This window comes from Pelodiscus sinensis, chromosome 17 (genome assembly GCF_052426305.1).
Source record: "Pelodiscus sinensis isolate ZL-2025 chromosome 17, ASM5242630v1, whole genome shotgun sequence".
Lineage (NCBI taxonomy): Eukaryota > Metazoa > Chordata > Testudines > Trionychidae > Pelodiscus > Pelodiscus sinensis.
This window is the reverse complement of record NC_143068.1, coordinates 28,126,299-28,132,298: the sequence shown is the minus strand read 5'-3', so window position 1 is coordinate 28,132,298 and position 6,000 is coordinate 28,126,299. Positions and strand designations below refer to the sequence as shown.

The following is a 6,000-nucleotide window of genomic DNA, read 5'->3' as shown; positions in this document are numbered from 1 at the left end:
TTGATCTTCATCTTCCTTGTTTGTTCCTATAGCTAGGAGGGCTACATTATATTTTCCAAGAAGAGAAATTCCTCCTGTACTCTAACAGCAATAAGAGCTCTGGAGTTTTGGAGGCTCAATGATATGGAATCTCTGTTCCTGCCAATGCTACAGGACACCAGTTGAGCTGCATTTTTGGCTCAACACCATGCTGTCTAGGAATCACTTAACATCAACAAAAAATAATCAGGAGTGTTATTGAAGAAGGCAAAATTATTATAGTGAAATACCATCTCCCATCCTGTGAAGCTGGCTCTCATTAAGCAGTACATAATATATATTTTCAAGGATGCCTTCAAAGACTGCAGCATGCACAAGTGTTGAATTTTGTACCTTCACATCTCACTGGGGCCATCTTCAATTGTGAAATATTTTTCCCCTTTGTTTCACTTCTGGTCTTTATCTTCTCCATGCAACTCAGTAGAGTCCAAATCTAAGCCCTGATGTTCATAGTGTGCACTCTTCTGATGGTGCCATCTTAGGGTGCATCCTAAACTTGAAATAAGCACCCGAAACTCAAAATAAGATACACAATTTGCACTAGGTAAATTGCATATCTTATTCCGATTCTATTTCAAAATAGCTTATTTTGAAATTTGGCGTGTCTACACAGCACCAAATTTTGAAATATGACATTATTTCGAGCCATCCCTTAACCCTCATGGAATGAGGGCTACAGGGATGCCAACACAGTGCACCTGTTATTTCGAAAAATATTTCACAATAACAAGCGACTTGTTAAGATATCCCGAAATAGCCGCGCAGTGTACAATAGTGAACAATAATGATCCAAACATCTATTTATATAAAACCATTATCAGTTTCCATGTAGCCACTCTTAAAACTTGGAGATCTATCAATAGCAGTAGTTCTTTATTGGTACCCATTTTGCTCTAACAGCCTGAATGCCTTTCTTTTAGGTTGACTCTTCCCGCTGCTCTTTCCCATCATCCAGTTTCTTTGTCATTTGGGGAAACGTATGTGTCACATACATGTACTTAGGACTCTAAACTTAAAAATAAATATACTCCCAACTTTGCATGAATTGGGATAAGAGCAGGTCTCATGGGTTCAAGAATTTAAAGCCTTCTTAGACAGGATTCCTCTCTCCAGCTCCTTCAGATTTATTCAGTTAGTTTGTTTACATGGAGACGCTCCAGAAACATAATCCAAATGACTAGAAGTGTGAATCTGAAGAGGATTCAACTTCTGTGTGGACACCCTCCTTTGGGAAAAAAAAGTGGCTTTAATTCATTTTGGCTTAATCCGCTTTCATGATGTCAGAAGTCATGGTTATTATGTCACCAGTTCTAAGGATTTATGAGTAGCCATGAGGGTCTGTGGATTGCTCCCCTGCAAGCCTCAGTGCTAAGCAGAAAAATCTGATGTTAGAAAAGTGGGACTAAGACATTTAAAACCAGCACTGGCAACATGCTAAGGGTATGTCTACACTACCCCGCTAGTTCGAACTAGGAGGGTAATGTAGGCATACCGCACTTGCAAATGAAGCCCGGGATTTGAATTTCCCGGGCTTCATTTGCATAAGCGGGGAGCCGCCATTTTTAAAACCCCGCTGGTTCGAACCCCGTGCCGCGCGGCTACACGGGGCACGAACTAGGTAGTTCGAACTAGGCTTCCTAATTCGAACTACCGTTACTCCTCGTGAGATGAGGAGCCTGCCATGGCAGCGGCGGCAGGGGTTACTCCCCCCTCACCACATGGGCTGTGTGAGCCGGTGTGGTCTAGAACCCTGCTACACCCCACCACATCGTCCTCTCCCAGCCCACTCCTCGGCGGTGGCCAGGAACAGAGTGCCCTGCCCTAGGATGTGCCAGTTCCTGCTGCCCATGGAGAAATGAGGCAGGGCAGAGCAGCCTGCTGGGCTGCTCCGGCTCCTGCTATGTAGGTGGCGAGTGGGGCTGGGAAACCCCTGCTGCCATGCCAGGCCTTCATAATTCCATGGGGCTTCTTTGCTCTGGAGAAGGGACAAGGGGGAGGGATGGAGACAGAGCAGGGGCAGGGCTTGGGGAAGGGATGGGATGGGGAGGGGAGGGCCTGTGATGGGAGTTGCCCTGGGGCCCACACCTGGGGCAATGGGGATGGGAGGGGGTTGTCCCAGGTCTGGCTTAGGATAGCCCCGATACCAGTAGATCCCTTAAGGTAGACACAGTGGCTACATCTAGACTACAAGCCTTTTTCGAAAGAGGCTTTTTTAAAAGATACTTTCGAAAAAGCCTCTTTTGAAAAAGAGTGTCTAGACTACAATCAGTACTTTTGAAAAAGCAAGCTGCTTTTTCGAAAGAGAGCACCCAGGCAGTCTAGATGCTCTCTTTCGAAAAAACACAGTTTGCATTCCATAGTGCCTTTTTTCAAAAGAGCACTTTCAAAAAAAGGCATTCTTTCTCGTAAAACAAGGTTTTCCACGGTCGAAAAAACTGCCACGTTCTTTTGATTTATTTTTGAAAGAATGTGGCAGCAGTCTAGATGCAGGTAAAGATTTTTCGAAAAAAAGACCACTAGACACACCAGCTGTGTCTAGACTGGCAAGTTTTTCCACAAAATCATCTGCTTTTGCGGAAAAACTTGCCAGCTGTCTACACTGGCCGCTTGAATTTCCGCAAAAGCACTGACGATCTCATGTAAGATTGTCAGTGCTTTTGCGGAAATACTATGCTGCTCCCGTTCGGGCAAAAGTCTTTTTCCGAAAAACTTTTGCGCAAAAGGGCCAGTGTAGACAGCAGAGATTTGTTTTGTGCAAAAAAACCCCGACCGTGAAAATGGCAATCAGGGCTTTTTTTGCGGAAAAGCGCGTCTAGATTGGCCACGGACGCTTTTCCGCAAAAAGTGCTTTTGCGGAAAAGCATCCTGCTGATCTAGACGCGCTTTTCTGAAAATGCTTTTAATGGAAAACTTTTCCGTTAAAAGCATTTCCGGAAAATCATGCCAGTGTAGACGTAGCCACCCAGTGTGTGCTTACAGAAGGAAATTTCTCTAGTGGCATAGTAACAGCACCTCCCCAAATTTCATTAACTTGACAGAAGTACTTGGTCAGCATAGTTGTGTTTACCTTGGGGGAATTGCTGGCACAATTGTGTTGGTTAGTTGTGTTTCCCCTTCTCCATACATACACCTTTGAGCATCATAACTGTCTCAGCAGATTCTGTAGAGTAGTAGTACTACTAGTACCAAAAGTTGTACTGGTATAGCTACTCATGATACCATCCATATGTTTTGTTAGTCTTTGAAGTACTGCAAGACTATTCGTTGCTTTTTAAGTTTTTACATTGGTAAAAACACCCCTCGTGACTGTTACACTGGTATAAACGTTGTGTTTAGACCAGACCTAACCTTCAATATTGATGTAATCCTGAATGGCTCTCCCATTCCTTAATACAGTTCCACCCAGTCTACTGAATTCCCAACTCAGGGAAGGAATTCAGTGTACAAACAAACAAACAAACAAACAAACAATGTCCCTCAAGCTGCAACGAGATCTTGAGAAGCTTTTTTTTTTTAATAGTGTCTCTGAACTTGGATTCTCCTAGGAAGAATTGCTTTGATCAAGTACCACAACATTCCTAGTGATCCTTAAACCTGTTAACTGAAAAATAGACATCTGCACTGCATTTCATGCTACTGGAATGGACATGTGAAAACTTCACCTTTTCAGATTGCATATGCTTAACCAAGGGCCTCTGTTCAGAGTTATCAGTTTGCAAGGGGATATATTTTGCTCTTTGACCTAGAATCACTGTGATATGAACCCAGGGATTATCAACAACTTCAATTACAAATCAGGTCCTGTTTGATTCATTAAGAGATGCTGGACTATCTCTATGCCTGTTCTGACTCATTAGCTTATTTGGCATCCTCTCCATTAACAAAGATAGCAATTTATTACTTTACTCTAGCTGAAGGACCTGGGGGTTAACTTGGTTTTCCCTTTTAAAATGACTTTTACAACCACAAGCAGCAGTTCAGTCTTCCGTGGCAACATATGATTCAGACTAAACCAGCCAACAACCTATGTCACTTATAAGCTGTTACAACCTCAAAAATATTTGCTCCTAAAATTATGGTTGGATAAATCTGAAGTGCCCAAACGGGGATTAAAGTAGATTGCTTCCACTGACTCCAATTCAAGATCAGTTCCCTTGTTATATAATGTCTGACATTACATCACTCTCTTGCAGTGGAATGTATAATCAAAAACCCAGAGGTTGACTTTCTCCAGAGGTTTTGGAAGAACCATTTTTTTCAGTGGGTAAGAATCTGAGCTATGACATTGTTTCTCCAGTCAAGCTTTAACTGAATCACGTTCAAATCAGCTCTCTCTCTTTATCTGACAAGCTACAACATTTGTCCACCAGGATACTCTTGCAATAGTCCCATGGCTTTTTTAACTCTTCGAACTCCACAAATGGATTAGTTTCATTTGAAGGGTTCTAAGTAAAGGAAACTCATGTCTCATCTATTTGTTGCTCCTGGTCCTGGTTCCCATTTCCTCCCAGCAAGGGAATTCAAGCCCTGCCTAGAACTTCCTCCACCAGTGCCTAATGTGCTCCATTTTTCGCACAGACAGAACGCCTCTGTCATCTGTTATTAAGAGCTTCTTGATCAGCCTGGAGCTACTTCCTGATTCCATGGCTCTGACAGGACACACTGCGAAGGTCCAGCTGCCCCCGGCTCCTTCTACAAAAGGTCAGAATGGACAACAGTAGCTCCCTTTAAGAGTCCTATATCCATTCCTGTTCCACCGGGTTAACAACCTCTGTTCCTCAGCAGAGTATCTTACCCGTTGCCATAAACACCTGGAAAACTGGGGAGGCTTGAAGGTGTAAAGCTCCTCGAGACTGAGCAGCATGCTAAAGGTTTATAATCACCAGTGGCCGGGAACTTCTTTTGAACCACGTTCCTCCAGAGAATGGCACCACCACCAATATCAGATAGCACCACCTACAGCCATGCTGGGGAGTTGATTTATTGCTCAATACTACTTCCTACAGCCCCTAGAAGTGAAGTTTGAGGTCCCCCATTAAAAATACTAAAGAACGTCTAAATAGATGAAAACAAAATCCTCCTAAAATCTTCTGCAGTCAAGGGAAGCCATAGCAGGAACCTAAGGAGAGGAGAGGAAGAAGGAAAGAGAAAAATCACATGGGTGGGAAGAGAGGAACATAGAGAACCAAGAGGAGAAGAAAATTAAGCGGCAATAAAATTATTTTTATTTTTATTTTTATTTTATTTTTATCTTTTTTACTATGAGACAGGGCCACAGGCAAAACCCAAGCAGATTGTTTTGCTCTCCCTGTGGAAACATTATGAAATCCAGATTGAGCAAGTGTTCTGATCCTTTTGTGGCTGGCATTTTTAACCGGATTGGCTTCACGATGGCAGCACATTACCGCACAGCTTAATAACTAACCATTGTGGAAAAATGCCATGTGCCAACAGCTATTTTCCACAATTTTGCTCAGAAAATCTGAAAGAAATGCAGAAAATTGATTTGCAGCCCTGGCAGGGATATGGAGAAACAGTAGCATGAGGCTTCAGGCCAGTAATTTATGTTTCAAATATCATTGAGTGCTTTGCCTATAATTTCAAGAGAGAATGATAATAATTAAAAGCACAAACTCACCAGACATTTCTTACAAGGGAAAATGCTGAATGTAGTAAGTGCAAGGATTTCTTTAAGTGCTTAACTTTTCCAAAGGAGTTTCAAAAATTAAATGCAATAATAATATTTTTCAACCAAGACTATCCCAAAGAATTTTCCAGTCCATATAGAGGAAATGCTTCACCCATCACTGAAGTGCAGCCACCTCTGGGCTGAAACATGGCAGCTAACATATACAGTGTTACACAGTGCTTTAGGACAAGAAGGGCAGCAAAATACCATGTTCAGTTTGAAACAACAGAGATTTTAGAAAGGCAATACGGCACACACAATGAAGACTGTTT

General features: G+C 42.5%; 1 long non-coding RNA gene across 1 annotated transcript in view; it reads right to left on the bottom strand.

Annotated features, from left to right (window-relative positions):
- Nucleotides 1-4,785: 4,785 nt before the first annotated feature.
- Nucleotides 4,786-6,000, bottom strand: part of LOC142818791 (uncharacterized) — a 36,401-nt gene continuing 35,186 nt past the window's right edge. Inside the window, exon 3 of the long non-coding RNA XR_012896443.2 lies at nt 4,786-5,158. This is a non-coding gene — a long non-coding RNA (uncharacterized LOC142818791). The remainder of the gene's footprint in view (nt 5,159-6,000) is intronic.